The 20,318-nt window shown below is 36.4% G+C and overlaps 1 non-coding gene across 1 annotated transcript; it reads right to left on the minus strand.

Moving 5' to 3' along the window:
* Positions 1-11,393: 11,393 nt before the first annotated feature.
* Positions 11,394-11,500, minus strand: LOC141694888 (small nucleolar RNA R71). The gene has a single exon (XR_012564167.1). It is a non-coding gene; the product is annotated as a small nucleolar RNA R71 (small nucleolar RNA).
* Between the last annotated feature and the right edge of the window lie 8,818 nt (positions 11,501-20,318).

A 20,318-nucleotide genomic window follows, 5' to 3' on the forward strand; every position in this document is an offset into this window, starting at 1 on the left:
GAATAATTAAAACAAATCTGGATTTTTGAAAATAATAAAATAAAATAATTTTTGAAATTTAAAATAATTCAGTTAATTATTAAATAATTAACCAAATTAATTTTTGAAATTAAAATGATTTTCTGAAATTAAAACTGAATTTTGATTTATTTCTAAAACCAAAAATCTAGGAAACAAGTTAGAAAATTAGGGTTAGAGTTTGGGGGATTCAGGGACGGCCAAGGCTAAGAACATGGCCGGAAAAGCCATGAACACAGCCGCCGGAAACTGGGGACCCAGAATTCGGCCGGCGAGTTCACAACTCCGGCCACAATTCCGGCAGCCTCCCCTATACTCAAAACATCCATGATTTTGCACCTTTTTCACAGAAAACATTCAGTATAACCATAGCAACTCATACAATCCAATAACAGTGACACACGGTGCCAGGATCACCTCCTCCGACCAAAAATCGAGGGACAGCCGGCGGTTATTCCGGCGAACACGACCATCTTCCATTTTGCCACCCAATTCAATGTACTATATCTTTACTTAAAGCTCATAACATTTAGAATCTATTCCTGAACTCAAAATCAATTCAAAATTAAAAACAACCTCAAAAATTCGATTTGAAATTTGTTTAAAACTTAAAAACACGATTTTACTAAATACTACACCAAATCACATAAGCAAGGTATGAAGATGATCCTATCAATCTCAGGAATCATTCTGAACCATCAAAATCGTCAAACCATCCTTCAAATTCAAAAACTGAATTTAACTAATAAAAATGAAAAATCGAAATTCTTAGATAATCAACCTCTGTTGATGATATAGGTACGAACAGATAGCTCTCATCAAGGGCTTCACAACGGTTACAAATACTTGTGATTTGGTGTTCAATATCACCTTCAAATTTGGTTTTGATTCTCAGAACTTTTCAAGAACACCAAGAACAGCTTTTTTACAGAATTTTCAAAAAATCAAACTTCAATTACAATATGTTATTGAACTCTATTTTTGAAGTATAATATATGAAATTGACCAGAAAAACATGCTCTACAACATGGAATCATCAAAACACTCAGATAATCACGTCTGCAAAAATTCATATTTTATTCACTAAAGGCCCAAGGTGGAGATACCCCATTTCCACCAAAATACCCGAGATTCACCATAAGAGTTGAATTAGGAAGCCTATGAGGAATGCATTGTGTTTAAGTGCTTTATGAGTGAGGCCTTGATGTCAAGTCAAGTTTGGGAGTTGCATTATGTCATAAGAGTCTGTAGAAACCACAATTAAGTAAAGGCCCAAGGTAGAAAAGTATATTTGTGTCGAGGCACACAAGTGGTGCCAAGGCATGCATCCGGGAAGAGTTTAGAGTATGCATTAGTTTTGTGAGTCTTGTGAGGTGAGGCACAAGTATGCCTTACTGAATTTAGATTATGTTGAGGTCTGTAAAGGAGGATTAAGAGTAATATTCTTGTTAATTATTTGTTAAAAAGGATAATTTCTTGAGTGATTAGGATCTAAGTGTACTATTGCCATGCCATTTCTTGCTATGAGTTATGTGAAGCATATATTACTTGAAATTAAGTGTGTTAAGTATATTTATATATATGTGTGTGTATGTATGTGTGTATATAGTATACGTGAAAGGGTAGTTAGCAGGAGTTGTGATGAGGATACTATTTATTATAGGTTCAAGTAGGAGGTCAGGAAAGGAGCCCATAGACGATTCCATTCAAGTACTCAATAAGCGTAGTTCAGGCAAGTGAACTCTCAACTTATCTTTATAATTATGTTTCTTGTGATTGAACACCTTGTGACTGTATGACTTACATTTAATAACATTGATTAGTCCCTGACATCACTCAATAATTAGATCTTGAACTTAGTTAATCGCTTCTATACATGAATTGACCCTTTTTTCCTCACATATTACCTCGTATCTCTGCGAATACCCCCTACAAATAGTTCCTTAATATATCCAGTGGAACCTAAAACCCTCATACATTAGATTCATTTCCTTTGGAAACCCAAATACAATTATCATCCTCTCATTTGAGCTTTGTCATTACCAACCCCTTGTTATATTATCCTTGATCAAGAACCCCTTTTAAATTGAAATGAGTTATTAAAAAGGAATTGAATGATATGATAAGACTGAGGCGCCAGTCACTGTTAAAGTTTTAAAACCTCAATAGCAGGGAGCCTGATGGTTTTATATGGCCAATGTGTGCCGAGGATCCTCAATGGTTGTGAATCACTGGTTATGTGGTTCGGAGCTTTGATGTGGGCTGATCACCCCTCATTGCTCATAGCACTGTGTGATTTCAATTCCATTCACTTGTTAAAATCTTGAACTTTACTTGAAAAATTTATATTGTTGATTTACCTTCTGTTACTATTTTATTGAGCATATGATGAACTGTTGTACCCTATTATTCACTTGCTGAGCGTTTTGCTCATTAATATTGTTATTGATGTTATCCCTTTAGTTTAGCCCGAAGATGCCTCGTTTCAAGCAGACTGCGAGTAAGAATTGTAGTGGTTCAGGGTATGTCTATCGTTAGATGTTGGAGCAGGTAGGGAACTGGTTGGTCCCTAATGTTTAGAGAACTTTTTGGAATTTAAAATTGGTTAATGTATTTGACTTTGGATATTAGACTTTTGTATTATTAGTTGTTTCTTACCTGTGGATTCGGGGACTTGGATTTATGGTTTTGTAATATTAATTAACTAGTTGTAGTCCTTTACTGCTTTGTTTATCTCTATTACTATTATTTCTAGTTAGTATTAGCGTCACATCTCAAAATCAACGGCTAAGATTGAGTGTAATTCGATGGATAATGATAAAAATACCCAGAGTAATAATTGATACTTCGACGGATAACACAATTTAACGGATGTTCATTTTCAACCGATAATGGACATCCGTCGGGATATAAATTCTAACTTAGTAAAAATTTACATCATTGACAAGAAATATCAATTATTATTATGGATGCAATATAGACTGCATAGACATCAAAATTGATTAAGAGTAATTAAGCATACCTAACTCACTTACCAACCTAGTGAAGGTGGATTTATCAAGTGGTTTGGTAAAGATGTCTGCAACTTGTTTTTCACTTGGAACAAAATAAAGTTCCACAGTACCATTCATAACATGCTCTCTAATGAAGTGGTACTTGATGTCAATGTGCTTTGTCCTGGAATGTTGTACTAGATTCTCAGTGATGGAAATAGCACTTGTGTTATCACAGAAAATAGGAATCTTATTCACTTGTAGACCATAGTCTAACAATTGATTTCTCATCCATAAAATTTGTACACAGCAACTACCAGCAGCAATATATTCAGCCTCAGCTGTAAAAGTAGAAACTGAATTTTGCTTTTTACTGAACCAGGATACTAGCTTGTTTCCTAGAAACTGACAGGTTCTTATTGTACATTTTCTATCAATTTTATAACCTGCATAATCTGCATCTGAATAACCAGTTAGATCAAAACCAGAATCTCTAGGGTACCAAATGCCAAGTTTTGGTGTTCCTAGAGATATCTGAAAATTCTATTAATAGCTATTAAATGAGGATCTCTAGGATCGTCCTGAAATCTAGCACAAAGACAAGTAGCAAACATTATATCTGGCCTACTAGCTGTTAAATATAAAAGTGAGCCAACCATGCCATGCCTCTATAGCTTGAAATATCCACAGACTTTTCAGTTGTGTTTAATTCAAGTTTAGTTGCAGTAGCCATGAGAGTTTTTGCAGATGTGCAATCCATTAGATCAAACTTCTTCAAAAGATCATAAATGTATTTGGTTTGACTAATGAATATTCCATCACTAACTTGCTTAACTTGTAAACCAAGAAAGTAAGTTAGTTCTCCCATCATGCTCATTTCATATTTACTTTGCATCAATTTGGCAAACTTTTTGCAAAGTTATTCATCTGTAGAGCCAAATATAATATCATCTACATAAATTTGAATAAGTATACTAGAGCCATTAACATTTCTAAAGAATAAGTTTTTTGTCAACAGTACCTCTAGTTAAGTTATTTTCTAAGAGAAACTTTGACAGAGTATCATACCAGGCTCTAGGTGCTTGCTTCAATCCATAAAGTGCTTTCAAAAGATAGTAGACATATTCTGGTAAATTTGGGTCTTCAAAACTAGGAAGCTGACTGACATAGACTTCCTCCTCCAAATCTCCATTCAGAAAGGCACTTTTGACATCCATTTGATAGACCTTGAAATTGGCATGGGCTGAATAGGTTAGAAAAATTCTGATGGCTTCAAGTATTACAACAGGAGCAAAAGTTTCATCAAAATTTATTCCTTCTTATTGACAGTAGCCCTTAGCAACCAATCTAGCTTCATTCCTTACCACTATGCCATTTTCATCCATCTTGTTTCTGAATACCCACTTGGTGTCAATAGGATTCTTTCATTTGGGCTTGGGTACCAGCTTCCATACTTTATTTCTTTTAAATTGGTTTAGCTCCTCTTGCATAGCTAAAACCCAATCAGGATCTAACAGAGCTTTTTCTACCTTTTTAGGTTCTTCCTGAGATAGAAAGATGCTATATAGACATTCATCTTGAGTTGTTTTCCTAGTTTGCACTCTTGAAGATACATCACCAGTGATCAGTTCAAATGGGTGATCTCTAGTCCATTTTCTCTGTTGAGGTAGATTAGCTCTAGATAAAGAGGCCTCATTGTTGTATTGATGATTGACTGAGTTTTGATGATCAAAAACTCCCCCCGAGTTTATAAATCTTTGACTTGAAATAGAAGTTCTTTATGATTGTGATTTAACTTGGCTTTCAGATCCTACTGATGGATCAACAGATGTTGAATTTTTTCTTTCGACAGATGATGCAGATTGTCTTCCAATTGATGATGCACTTGGTCTTTCAACGGATGTTGAATTATGTGCTTCATTAGTTATGGATTTTTCTGCATTTTCCTTATATATTGGTTCTTGATCACTTTCATCATCAATGTCTTCACAGCCCTTCTCAATATTGTCAAATTTGAGGCTTTCATGGAAATCTCCATCTTGCAGTCCTTCAATCTTTTTATCATCAAACACAACATGTATAGATTCCATAACAATGTTGGTTCTTAGATTGTAGACTCTATATGCTTTTCCAACAGCATATCCAACAAAAATGCCTTCATCTGCTTTGGCATCAAACTTCCCGTGCTGATCAGTTTGACTCCTTAAGATATAGCATTTATAACCAAAGACATGAAGAAAGTTTAGTGTTGGCTTCTTATTCTTCAACAATTGGTAGGGAGTCATGCACTTTGCTTGATTAACCAAAGAAATATTCTGAGTGTAGCATGCAGTATTTACAGCTTCAGCCATAAAATATGTTGGTAACTGTAATAACCCCAATTTTTGGAAATTTTGGAGACCCTGATGAATAGTAACTTTTGCTGATATTGCTGATTAATAAAAATTATTAGACCACCCTATGTAGGGGTTCTTTAATGGATATTCTGAGATCATATTAGCACTCCATAATGAAAATGAGTGTATGTAAATATCGTCAGAATCCAAATTCGAACAATTTGATTTTTCCCGAAAATCCACCAGATACCGAAAAGATTAAGTATAAGGTAGAATAATTAAAAGGGTTTTATTTAAGGATTATAGCAGAGGATCATTAAAGGAATATAAGATATTAATAAAGGTTCAGGAAAGCCCAAGTAATAAGATCCCGAATATGATCCCCCAACCGATTAACAAGAACGAGAGTTAAGCGAACCGTAAAATAAATACGCGACCAAGAGACAAGCTTGTACAAGAATCTAAGGTATTATGACATCATCAAACCACAATACAAAAACATGTGGAAAATGGATGACATAAGGAAGATGACATAAGCATGACAAGTAGATTTGGTTTGTTGGATGATTATTGACCAAGCATTATTTACCATGGTAAATTCTAAGTAACCAAGCCTTAAACACCACATATCATCAAACACAAATCAAGAAGCTTTTTCTTCTTCTTCTCCCTCATTTGCTTCGGCCTTTCTTCTTAAAACAAAAAGGAATTTTTCAAAACTCAAGCTACACACCTTCAAAAATTATAAGGTTTGTTTCCCTAGCTTCCAAAATTCATAACTTAGTTATGCTATAAGTTTGGATCCAAGATTCCAAGGTTTACCTAGTTAAACAATTCCAAAAAGTTTAGGGTGAATAGTAACTTCAAGATCTAACTTCGTGTTTCTTGATTTCTTAGAAAAGATCAAGCTTGTAGGAGGTTAGATGAAGGCTCCCTAAGGCTTCCTAGCAACTTATCACCTACCAAGGAATGTATAAACTTCAAACCCTAGCCTTTACTTTATTTGTTAGTAAGTTTAATGGTTGGTTTTGTGAATGAGAATCATGGATTATAATTATTAGTAGTTTGGTTTGATTTGGAAGTGAATTAGTAATTGAATCTTGATTTTTGGTTAATGAATCTTAAGAGATAGTTAGTAGTTCATGTTTGTGGTTGAATAGGTTGGAAAACCTTGAGGTTATGGACTGATGTGGTATGGTTTAGGTGAGGTTTTGTTGTATTGATGGTTATGAGTTGGTTGGTGGTTATTTGGAGTGGTATAAATATTGGTAATCGCGTAAACATAGTCATCGTAATGCCCGATTTACCTTAGACTATTTTTGTTCTTAACTTTAGGACCCATGTACTCACTGTAAGATGCTGACCTTTGCCATGTTTAGATATTTCATGTTACGAGCTTCGTTTTGATATATCGTTCGCCTAAATCCGAGTTACGAGTGATGAGAAATGACCATTTTAAGTAACAGCGTTTCGCAAGCGAACCCCAAAACCTCGAGTAACTTTGAGACCATAATTGAGACCCTTAAATGATTAATCGAAACACGAGAGAATTATTTCAATTGAATAAGGCAGCTAGTAAAGTTCTCGCGAAAGAGTCGCCTTAAAATTCATAACGGTTAATTTATTAAAATTGTTGGAGCCGAAGGTACGCGAGCGATTAACACAAATCGATAAGCGCATAAGCGACCGTTAGGGTATGAGTGAGTTTTGACTAGTTTCTTAAGCGACCGTGGTCTAATTCCGAATTATGTTGTTGTTCATAGGTTACCGGACCCACTCTAAGCTTAAGTCTATCCAGGAACACTCAGGCAAGTTTTCTACCCGTTATACTGTTATTGTGATGTAATATATTGATGCATTATCTTGAGATAATTGCATGGTTATTATTAGCAAAGTCTTGCGATATATTAGAGCATGTTTATATGATATATATGCATGCATGTTTCGTAATCTTGATATTCTATTATCAATTCAAAAAATGGAGAGATACAGATTCAATTTGCTGCTGTTGATTATATAGATTAATAGGTTGGAGAGAGAAGGAGAATCTATGGCTTAATTATGTCCAAGCATTTTGAATTGATAGCTTATACAAATTAATTAACTTGCGACCAGGAGAATCTAGGAGTAGTACACTTGCATTTGTTTTTCTTATTCAAGTCTAACCTGCAACCTGAGTAGTAGAGGTAGAAATAATTTTACTTAGGAAAATTGCTAAGTTGCGACTTGAACTAATACACTCTAACATGCGACCAGATGCAGAGTTGATTTTTTACTTAAACAAGAAAACCAAGTTACGACCTGGATTCCCTGTGCCTTGGTTTCTTTTCATTTATTACAACTCTTTTCTAACCTCCAACTAAGTAGTAGAAGAGTACAAAGCGCGTAGTTTCTTTTGATCCAAAAAATAAGTGCTAAGCTGCGACTTGCCTTAGCCTTGTACTTCATTCTTTAATTTCCAAACCAAGTTGCATGTGGTTCTATTTCTTTCTCTTTTATTTTCAAACAAACACGCAACCAAAAAGGAGGTTGTGCTACACGCACCATATGCAAATCAGGTAATAGGCGTGTGGTCGTCACGCGTGTCACTTGCGCCATATTAATCAACTAAAAAGAACCTGCCATTTTCTGACAATAACAACAGTTCATTTGATTTCTTTTTATTTTAATAGATCAAACACTCAAATAACTGAGTGCATGCATGCAAGTAGTAATCTAGCTAGCAATTTTTCAGGATAAAGAAAAATCAAATACTTGATATTAAATAAATAAATAAAATGAATTGGATTTCATTTATTTATTTATTTAATAATAAAATATTAATTTATTTATTTAAAAATCAATTGTTTATGTAAAATTAAATAAATAAATGAATTGATTTCCATTTATTCATTTAATAAAAAATCAGTCATTGATTAAAAAACAATCATGTAAATTCTCAGGCTGTAGTTCTCTGTAACTTCAAGCCTTCTAAACTCTGAATTTTCGTACTTTAAAATATTTCTACTCTTATCGAGTACAAAAACCACATAACAGTATTTTTAAAAATAATACTCCATTTTCTTCCACGGATCACTGAAGTCTAGTGCAAGGGTCTGGTTCACAGACGACTAGTTCCGCTCTCAGGCCTTCGTATTATACTCGTACAAACCACTGTCAACTCTTCTACCAAATATAGCTAACTTCACTAGAAATTCTTGAGGTCTTCACACAGATTCTGATAACTGTTTCGAATGACTCCAACCTTATTCTTCCAATACCTAAACATATTAACGAACTTCATACGGATCATTGTTGACGTTTTCTTCACTGCAGCTACCAAAACCTTTGTGTATATGCCCAATAAACAATCTGTACTGATTCTAGTGGAACATAGATTATTTCAAAGTCCTTATTCTATGTTGGGTTATCCAAACCAGTATTGTTGAGTTATACATACAGCTTCAATCTTGCTCAACAAGGAGGCAAATATGTTAATCTAAATTTTTGGTTTAGACGGGTCACTTTCCCCCTTAAAGCAACTAACTGCGTAATCATTGCTTTTCTTATTTAGTAATGTGTACTTAACTCCTTCTATTCATTTTTCAATCTTTCCTTGTCCTTCATGTCCAGATGGTGTGTATACAAAACACTGGGACAGAGAGAGTAGTAATTATTTATTAGAAGTACCGAAATTAACAAAAGAAAAAAAATAAAATAGGTAGGTAAATGGGATATCCTAAAATTAGTTTAGAAAATTGTTCTAACTAAACAAATATTAACTAGTGGATGGGTTATACAAGATATCTTAAAAATAATGTTAATTATCTGTTGGAACTTTGAAAATTGTAATTCTACATTTGTAGTCTTGAGCGTTTGATTGAAGTTCTTAACAAGACTCTAAGGTTGTTACTCTTGACGAGTGTTCAAAAAGAGGGAAATCAGTATTATTCGGTTGAGGTAACTTTCAGTAACTAATTATATAATTAGTGATTATTTAGTGGAATTTATGTCCACTTGTTATGTCCAATAAAGGCTTGAATTGATGTTTATGTACTCAAGTTATTTGTGTTTTTGATATGTTTTTGATATGTTTTTGTAGTGTTGTGCATTTCAGGCATAAATAAAAGAATCAGGAGATTTAGCATTGTTTTAGTGCTAAATTGGTGTTAGGAAGATGTCTCGGAGTTTGCTCATAGATCGCCAGCTCAAACCAAGCAAGAAAATAAAAATCAGTATTTTTTCCAGAAGGTCAGCGTGCCCGCGTTGTAGTATCGCGCGCCCGCGTTGGTAAAGCACGCGGCCGAGCCAGGTCGGGATGACAGAATTCTGTTTCTACTTGGATTCTGAGAGTTTGAAGCCCTGGTTAATTCTACAGCATATATAATAAAAACTTATTATCGTTTTTCATAAGACGTTCCAGAGCTTAATGAGAAGGCCTAAGAAGACCGTATAGCACAATTCAACCAAGGCGAAGAGGATCTAGTTTATTCTTATGATTTTTTATTTTAAGTTGTAATCTTGGATGCTAGTTTTCTTATTTGTGAACCTATACTCTTGTTACATACTTGGTTTATTATTTATTCAGTATAAAGACTATGTTTATTATACCATGCTTTCATCGGAACCCACATTGACGATGAGTCAGATTATGGGCTAATCGTTATCATGTGGTTCTAGCGGAATTACTTATGGATTTCTTTAATTAATTTATTTCGATACCTTAGTGTGTGGTGATTGTATGATATCCTAGTATTGGTGAGCGTCGCGAACTTATAAAATAGCATGTTAATCTCTAATGAAGCGAAAGTGAATTTAGGGGTTTAAAACTTGCCATGCTAGCATAGGTTCATGTATTGTTATGCATGATTCGTAGGTAATTTTAACCATCTTACTTGCCCTATATAATCACTATAGATAACTTGCGCATCAAATCGCTATGTTGTCAAATTCTAAAGACATATAGGGTCTCAATATAATTGGTGTCTATTCAGCTTCTATCTCTTTTGTGGATGTCTGGTAGTAGGGTATTCGTGCAACGAAAGTTGACGTTTACTAGTTTCGTGTTATCTAATTAGTGTCATCACCATTTCATGCTAAGGTTAAGAATAAAAAGGCTATTGAATGAAGTAGTAATGAAGTTAGAATCTCATGTTTGTGTCATATAGTAATCAATCCTCTTAATCTCTTAGTTAATGTTCTTTAGTATAATTTCTTAGTTAATTGTAGTTATAGTCAACCTTAATTTGTTAATCGTCTTAGCATTGAATAATAACCATACCATTGTTGCATAAATGCATTGATTGTAATTAACTTAAGAGAGTCTCTGTGGGAATGAACTAGAAATAATTCTATATTATTTACGATCGCGTATACTTGCATGAATATTAGCGTGTATTTTCATCCTAATAAGTTTTTGGTGCCGCTGTCGGGGACTCGGTGTTAATTTTTAGTTTATGTGTTTGTCATCAGTGGTCGTTAAAGTTCATTGACTAGGACATTGTTACTTACTTATTTCTTTGTCATGTTTCAGGTACTCTAGCGAGCGTGTATGCATACATTTTCTTGGTCTCGTAAGAGAACACTGGATAAAGCTGAGGAAGAAGTTGTAGTAGCTAAGGAAGTTTTCGAAGAAGTTCTTGTCGAGGAGGAAGTTGAAGAAGAATCTCTTATTGAAATGGGAGAACCAGAAGCGAATACGAAGGCTTCGATGGATTACTCTCAACCAAAGATTAATGATATTCAGTCTAGCATTGTCCGACCAGCCATCTCGGCTAACACCTTTGAGATCAAGTCGAGTACGATTCAGATGATACAAAACTCAGTTCAGTTTGGGGGTTCTCCGACAGAAGACCCCAACATGCACATCAGAGATTTCATCAAGATCTACGACACTTTTAAGTTTAATGGAGTTTCTGAAGATGCTATTAAGTTGAGGTTTTTCCCATTCTCTCTACGGGATAAAGCTAAGTGTTGGTTATATTCTCCACCACCAGGGTCTATCACCAAATGAGAGGATCTTGCTCAAAAGTTCCTAACTAAATTCTTTCCTATGGCGAAGACTGCTGCAATCAAAAATGCACTTACTCAATTTGCTTAGCAATCTGGAGAATCTTTATGTGAGGCTTGGGATCGCTACAAGGAGATGCTTAGAAAGTGTCCTCGCCATGGGATGCCTGACTGGATGATCATTAATTGCTTTTATAATGGATTGGGTGCTACTTCTAGACCCATGCTTGCCATGCTTGATGCAGCATCAGGAAGAACCTTGTGGGCTAAAAGCTACGATAAAGCTTATGAATTGATTGAACTGATGGCTCCTAATAAGTACCAGAAACCTACTTAGATACTACCTCAGGGCAAGGTAGCAGAAATTCCTGAGGTAGACGCAGCTACTCCTATAGCTGCTCAGCTTAAGGCTTTGACGATGAAGGTGGATTCTTTGGCTAATTATGGAGTTAATCAGATCACTAGTGTTTGTGAGCTTTGTGTTGGTGCGCACAAGACTGATCAGTGTGTTATTTCTAGTGAATCAGTACAGTTCGTGAGCAACTTTCAGAGATCGCAGCAGCCTGTTCCAGCCACATATCATCCCAACAACCGCAATCATCCTAATTTCAGCTGGAGCAATACTCATAATGCGGTTCAGCAGCCTTATCAGCAGTATGCAGTAAATCCATACAACCCTCTTGGTTTTCTGCAACTGCAATATGCACCAAGATAACAACTCCGACTGTAACAATCTAATGAAAAATCTGAATTGGAGGAGTTGAGGCTCATGTGCTAGAGCCAAGTGGTTTTTATCAAAACCTTGCAGAATCAAATTGGGCAAATTTCCAATGCCTTGCTAAATCGTTAACCTGGTACACTCCCTAGTGATACTGAAGTGCCAGAAAAGAGGGAAGCTAAGGAGCAGGTTAAGGCAATTACACTGAGATCTGGGAAGGATGCAAATCCCGAAAAATCTCAAGTTTCAGAAGAAGAAGTTGTGGCTGAAGAAGAAGTACAGAAGGAAGCAGATGTGGAACCATGGAAGACTACAGTGGAACATACTCCTCCTGAGGATAATACAGGGGAGAAACAGATCTATCCTCCACCTCCTTTTCCTAAGAGGTTGCAGAAGAAAAAGCTGGATAAGCAGTTTGAGAAGTTTCTGGAGGTATTCAAGAAACTTCATATCAACATACCTTTTGTTGAAGCTCTTGAACAGATGCCTAGTTATGCGAAGTTTATGAATGGTATTCTCTCTTGGAAAGTGAATCTTGATGACTTAGAGACAAGTGCTCTTATGGAGAAATACAGTGTTGTGCTGCAACAGAAGTTACCGTTGAAGCTTAAAGATCCTGGAAACTTCATTATTCCTTGTACTATTGGGAAAGTGTCATCTGACAAATGCCTATGTGACTTGGGAGCTAGCATCAATCTAATGCCCTTGTCAATCTTCAAGAAATTGGACTTACCTGATCTAAAGCCTACTTATATGACCTTACAGTTGGCCAATCGTTCTATTACATATCCACGAGGCATTGTGGAGGATGTCTTGGTCAAGGTGGATAAACTCATCTTTCCTGCTGATTTTGTAATTCTTGATTTCGAGGAGGATAAGAAGATTCCCATAATCTTGGGAAGACCATTCCTGGCTACTGGCCTAACCATGATTGATGTGCAGAAGGGTGAGCTTAATATGCGAGTGCTGGATCAGGATGTGATGTTCAATGTTTTTAATGCCATGAAATTCCCAATTGAAAATGAGGAGTGTTTAAAAGTGGAGTTGGTCGATTATGTGGTTACTTCAAAACTTGATCAAATGCTAAGGTCTGATACCTTAGAGAAGGCCTTGTTGGGGAATTCAGATAGTGAAGATGATGAAGGTGATGAGCAGTTGCAGTATTTAAATGCTTCTCTTTGGAAGCGAATGTTAGATATGCCGTTTGAATCTGTTGAATTGGATGAGTTGAACAAATCTTCAAAGCGCCTCAAGCCTTCTATTGAGGAAGCTCCTACACTTGAGCTTAAACCATTTCCTGAACACTTACGGTATGCTTTTCTAGGTGATGCATCTATTTTGCCTGTTATTATTGCATTTGACCTTTCAGGTAATGATGGGGGAAAGCTCTTAACAATTCTGAGAGAGTTCAAGTCGGAAATTGGATGGACTATAGCAGATATCAAGGGAATCATCCCTTTTTATTGCATGCATAAAATTCTGCTAGAGGAACGTAGCAAGCCTACTGTTGAGCAACAGAGAATGCTTAATCCGATCATGAAAGAAGTTGTGAAGAAAGAAATCCTCAAATGGCTAGACGCAGGGATCATCTATCCCATTTCTGATAGTTCTTAGGTGAGTCAAGTTCAGTGTGTGCTGAAGAAAGGAGGTATCATTGTTGTTGCTACTGAAAAGAATGAGCTCATTCCTACTCAAACAGTCACAGGGTGGAGAGTTTGCATGGATTACAGGAAGCTGAACAAGGCCACGAGGAAAGATCACTTCCCTCTTCCTTTTATTGATCAGATGCTTGATAGATTGGCTGGGCATGAGTACTATTATCTTCTGGATGGCTATTCAGGTTATAATCAAATATGTATTGCTCCAGAAGATCAGAAAAAACTACCTTCACTTGTCCGTTTGGTACTTTTGCCTTCAAAAGAGTTTCTTTTGGGTTGTGTGGTACACCTTCCATATTTCAGAGATGCATGATGGATATCTTCTCTGACATGATTGGTCAGAATATGGAGGTGTTCATGGATGATTTCTCTGTGTTTGGTGATTCTTTTGACGAATGCTTGCAAAATCTTGGCGTCATTCTTAAAAGGTGTGTTGTTGAGACCAATCTGGTTCTCAATTGGGAAAAATGTCATTTTATGATGCGATAGGGCATTATTCTTGGGCACAAGGTCTCTAGTAAGGGTCTTGAGGTGGAAAAGCCAATGTGGGGGGTTATCGAAAACCTTCCTCCACCAATTTTTGTTAAGGGAGTTCGTAGCTTTCTTGGTCATGCGGGATTCTATCGGCGATTCATCAAGGACTTCTCTAAAATCTCTAAATCCTTGTGCAATTTTCTAAATAAAGATGTCCCTTTCAAGTTTGATGGCGAGTGCCTAGCTTCTTTTGAGATCTTAAAGAAGAGTTTGATCACGACACTGGTCATAACTGTACCTAATTGGGATGAACCTTTTGAGATGATGTGCGATGCAAGTGACTATGCAGTTGGAGCAGTTCTTGGGTAGAGAAAGAACAACATATTTTATGTGGTCTACTATGCTAGTAAGACTCTCAATGGTGCTCAACTGAACTATACTACTTCTGATAAAGAGCTATTGGCTATTGTCTATGGTTTTGAGAAGTTTCAATCTTATTTGCTTGGGACGAAGGTGACAGTTTTCACTGATCACGCTGCAATTCGCTATCTTGTCTCGAAGAAGGACTCGAAGCCTAGACTTATTTTATGGGTTCTTTTACTATAAGAATTTGAGTTGGAGATCAAGGACAGATGGGGTACTGAAAATCAAGTCGATGATCATCTCTCTCGTTTAGAAGATCCAAGTGTAACTTCACAGGATAAGACATTGATAAATGAGTCTTTTCCGATGAGCAGTTGTTTGGGGTGCAAGAAGAAAACCATGGTTTGCAGACATTGTGAACTACCTTGTGAGTAATATTATGCCTCCAGACTTGTCTTCTACTCAAAGAAAGAAGTTTCTTCATGAGGTGGAGTGGTACATGTGGGATGAGCCATATCTATTTAAGCAAGGAGCTGACCAGATCATCAGGAGATGTATTCCGTGTAGCGAAACAGGGGGATCTTGCGAGATTGTCATTCAACTGCGTATGGAGGCCACTATGGTGGAGAAAAGATAGCAGCTCATATCCTTCAAGCAGGATTTTTCTGTCCTACATTGTTTAAGGATGCGCATTATATTGCTTTGTGTTAGGTCACACTTTCACTGTAGAGGGGGTGAATACAGTGTTTATTACAATCAAATCAAATTTCAAGAACTTATATAACAGAAAACAAACTTTATTGAAACAATAAACTCTGTTACAATCTGGAACTGTTATCTCTCAGTGATGAACAAAATATCACGAGAGCTGCTAGGGTTATATTAAATAATATTCTCGATAATGATAACACTTATAGTGTAAACCCTATGTCTGTGTTTATATACTACACAGTTACAAGATAATCGCTAATTGATATGGAATATAATTCTGCTTCCTAAAATATATCAATCAGATATCTTCTATTCCAAGTATTCCATTCTTCACGGAATTCCTTCTTCATGCATATCTCTTCTTATGTTTATCTTGATCTTCTTAACTTTAATCAGCTACTGTCCTTATCTGATCGTCCTTCAGCACTTAAGTTCTGATATCTATCTCCTGATGCTTATCTCCTGATAACATAAGTACTGATATCCCTTAAGTTCTGTCGTCCAGTATAAGTATTGATCAGTTAAGTACTGATTTGTTCTGTTCAAATAAGATCTGAAATCTAAACATAAAACATATTAGCCATGACATTATCAAATATATCTAACAATCTCCCCCAACTTGTAAATTAACAAAATATCAAAATATACAAGTTTAACAGATATTTGATGATGTCAAAAACATTAAGTACAAATGCATGAGAAATAGACAAGATAACTACAACTTACAGTCCTTAAAGCTTTTACCAATTCAACTTCTGATAACAACTTTGGTCTGTATACACATCAGAATTTTAAGTAGTTGTAGATCTTTGACTTGGCTTCATCATTTTCTGATCTCTCTGATGTCAGGAGTTGTTCTGAGATAATTCTTCAACAAATATTTCTCAGCATATCTGAGTTCATCAATCATTCTCCGTTTGACATCTTTAAGCTCTGCAGTATCTTCACCAGTTTGAAATATTGCAGCTCTGAGATCATTAATCTTTGCTTTTCTCAACTCCCGATCTAGTCTTATGACATAAGCTTTGTTAGACTCTAGATTGAATTCAAGCCCCTTAATACCAAGATATGTTCTGATCTGTGCAGTATTAGGCTTCATATCAACAATATCACCATTGTGACTTCTGTACTTTGGAACATATCTGCTGTCAGACTTAACAGAATAAAGCCTTTTCTGTCTCTGAATCTGTTCCTTTAAGTAGTTTACAGCCGTCTCTGTTATTCTGTCATCCACTTGAAGTAAGAAAAGTACATGCTCCAATTCTTCAAAATACTTCAAAGGAATGGCATTTTGTCTTATATGATAAACCCTACCATCTGTCATGAAATACAACATGATGTATTCTTTCAAGTAGGTATGGTAAACCATCTGTACAGATTCTAGTTGATTCAATCTCTCAGGAGTTGCTCCAATACCTGGTTCACTCAAGGAAGTTGGATCATCGGTAGTGTTGTGTACTCTTCTTTCATCAGCACTTCCCAATCCAGTTTTATCTCTAGCTTCCTTTCCAGTAACTACTCTTGCTTCAAAACCACTTGGAGTAGTCTTCAAAGATTGAGTCTGTTTTGCTTTAGTGAATCCTGGTAGGAGTGTTCTAGATTTATTTTCTGATATCAAGTTAACTTGAGCACTGTCAGAGGTTACTTGCTTCTTCTGAATATCAGAACTTACAATTTCTTGACTCTGAACAACTTGAGCCATGTCAGAGGTTGTTTTAAGAACTTTTTTTGAAGTCAGAGCAAGATTATCTTTTCCATCAGTAATTTCTTCTTCCTCAGGAGGTACATAAGGCTTGATAGGTTCACCAACCTTTTCTTTACCCTTGGATCTTGGATCTATCTGTGGTTGTGATCTAGCCAAAGTTTCTTCAGTATGTATCCTTTCTTTGATCACAATGCCTTTAGGTTCTGGAAGTAACTTTTTACCAGAAGCTTCAGATTTAGATGTGACTTTCTCTGATTTAAGTCTGGCTTCTTCTTCCTTTAAACTTTCCAAGTCCATCCCTGGATTTTCTTGAAGAAATAACTGTCTTGACATTTCCTCATCAAGATCTAGAAGTTCATCAGAACTTATCCTTTTACCAGCAGCAGAACTTATTCTTTTCCCAATATCAGAACTTGTTCTGTGACTAGCTTGTCTTGATGTAAACCTTCTACCTTGACTATGACCACTACCCATTCCAGAGTTTCCTTGGTCATCTTTTCCATCATCCTTTCCTTGCAGTGACTTGTTGGTTTTGCATTTGGACTTAATTACCTTCTCCCCCTTTTTGGCATCAGCAGGTAATAAAAGAGAGATAAGTAGTTCCACTGAGGTCTGGATTTCAGTAAGTTGCGATTGCTGAGAAGCTTGATTTGTCAGAATTTGATCAATCTGAGCTTGTTGCTTCTCTTGAGTTTTCTCAATATAAGCAACCCTGTCAATGGTAGGTTGGAAGAACTTTTTCTTATCAATTTTCCAAACTTGTTCCTGTTTGATAAAGTTCTCCTGAATCTTGTGTAGATCTGCATGAGTGTTGGAATGAAGACCTTGTAGATGTTTAGTACTCAATGCAGTGACTCTAAGCTGGGTTTTAAAATCATCAGAATGTAACATGTCATCAGCTTTAGTCAAGTGCTCAGCAAGATGTAAAGCATTTGGAACACATGAAACTGAGTTCCATTCCTTAGTCCACTCCTGACCTGCAGGAGTTTCACTCCAAGGTACTGGTGCATCCCTGATAACAAACTCCTTTACCAGTTCAGACTTAGGAAGAGTCAGTGGAGGAGTATGTCCTGAAGGACCTGCTTCATCAGCATCTACAGTTGTAGCAGCTTCACCAGTATCTCCAACATTTGCAGCATCAGAACTTAGAGAATCAGTATCTTCTGATAAGACAACTGTGTGAGTAGCAATGGAGGCTTCAACATCCTCTAATTGCTGATCTGATACTAAGTTCTGATCAACAGCCATATCCTGATGCTCACCTAAAATCTGATCATCAGCATCTTGATGCAGAGAAGGTGTTAGTGATAACTCAGGAGTTTGAACAGCATCAGTAACAGGTGTTGTGGAAGGATTATTTGCTGTTGGAGCTTCTAAGAAAAGTATTTCAGGCACAACCAGGTTCTGAATATCAATTTCAGCACTTGTGCCTGGATCAACAAGAGACATAGAAGGTGAATTAGCCTTGTCAGATACAGGTTCCTGAGATGGAGTTGATGGAGAAGAAGTGACTGGAGCAAATTCCTTGTCTTGTGAGATCAGAGATTCCTGATCCCCTTCCTTAGCTGCTTCCTCCTCATCATCTGAAACTGGCCTCTGTGCCCTCTGTTTCTTGTACTTCCTTGTTGATTTGGATTCCTTGGGAGTTTCAGGAACCGTCATACGTCTAAGCCTCTTGAGAAGCCTAGAACCCCCAATTGCAGAATCCTTCTGAGAAGTTGCCTTCTCAGCTTCATTTACCACAGGTTCTGAAGAGGGAATCTGATCCTCAGAATCTGATTCATCTCTCAAAGTAATCCTCCTCTTCTTCTGAGATGTTTGAGGAACAGTCTTTGTTCTCTTTGGCTTAGAGGATGTAGGCTTCACAGTAGGTGCTGAAGAAGAAGGTTGAGCAGTCTGTGAAGTGGAGAGATAGGATTTGAGATAAGTTCTGAGGGTAGGTTGAGTAGAATGAGAGGTAGGGACTGAGGTTGATGGATTTTGGTTATGGTGAGTTGGTTGAACATTTGAGTAAACAGATTTGTAAGTAGCAGGATCAGCATTTACCAGAATCTGTTTCACAGACTGAGGAATCTGTAATTGTCTCACCATTGATTTCTTTGTGTCAGCATTTATCAGGTCGTTAAAGTACCTTTTTGCAACCTTAAAAGGTGGGGTTTGAGTGCTGACTAACTGGGGTTCAGCAGTACAATACGTATAAATAAGTTGACAGAATCTAGCAAAATAAACAACATCTCGATCCTCTGTCATCCTATCCCCAATAAAACCAATTATTCCAGTTGCAAAATCAAAATGAGTTTGATGGATAATAGCATACCCGATGTGCTGACTCAGAATTGGGATGGCATCAAAATTTGAACACTTGTTGCCAAAAGCCTTGGTGATGCAATCGAAGAAGAAACTCCATTCTCTTCTGATATTAGCCCGTTTCAACTGTCCAAGTTTCGTCAGACTCTTTTCATATCCCAAATCAGTCATTAACCCCCGAAGTTCTGATTCCTCTGGTATAGAGAAGGTACAATCTTCTGGAAGATGTAATGCTCTTCGTACTGTACCAGGAGTGACTACATAGGAGGAATCACCCACTTGGAAGATAATACTGGGAGTTCCTCGTTTACCACCATCATCAAAAACTCCAGTCCTCCAGAACCGCAGAACTTGTTGACTTGAAAATAATTCAGGCTGAGTTAAGGCATACCCAACCTCACTATGTGCAAGAAGATCTTGCACAAAATGCAATTCAGATGGAGCTTCAGCATGATCAAGAATTGCAGCATAGTTGTTTGGAACAAACTTTGCTCCATCAATGATTAAATCCTTTGGTGCCATGTGAAAAAAAATATTGAAATTCAAGTATGCCTGTTAGGTGTTTGAGATAATGTCTGTATGAGAAACTAACGTGAGAAAGAATGAGAAAGAGAGTAAAAGTAAGAAGAGAGATAAAGTATAAAGAAAATAAAAGATTAAAGAAATCTTCTCTCTGTTGTTCTTATACTCTGAAAAAAAATGTTACCGTTGGACACCTGTCAGACATGCAGTAATAACGGATAGTTACTGGGCTCGAGAAAACAGGAATGATTACTTACCCAGTTGCCTTGTTTCAAGGAAAAACCATTTCAGTTATCAAGAGACACAGTTTTAATTCAAAATTGAAACCGTTAGCACTGATTGAATTATTTTTCACTGCAACATTAATATTCTGAAAATGAATCATGTTAAAAATGACCGAGATAATTTCGATGAATAAGTGCTGACAAAGAATCAGAACTTAAATAAAGACAAAATTTAAATGGTCATCAGAATATTAAGCAGGATTGAACAACACAAGATAAAATAACTCAGAGACAAAATCTT

Source organism: Apium graveolens, chromosome 10, assembly GCF_009905375.1.
Source record: "Apium graveolens cultivar Ventura chromosome 10, ASM990537v1, whole genome shotgun sequence".
Lineage (NCBI taxonomy): Eukaryota > Viridiplantae > Streptophyta > Magnoliopsida > Apiales > Apiaceae > Apium > Apium graveolens.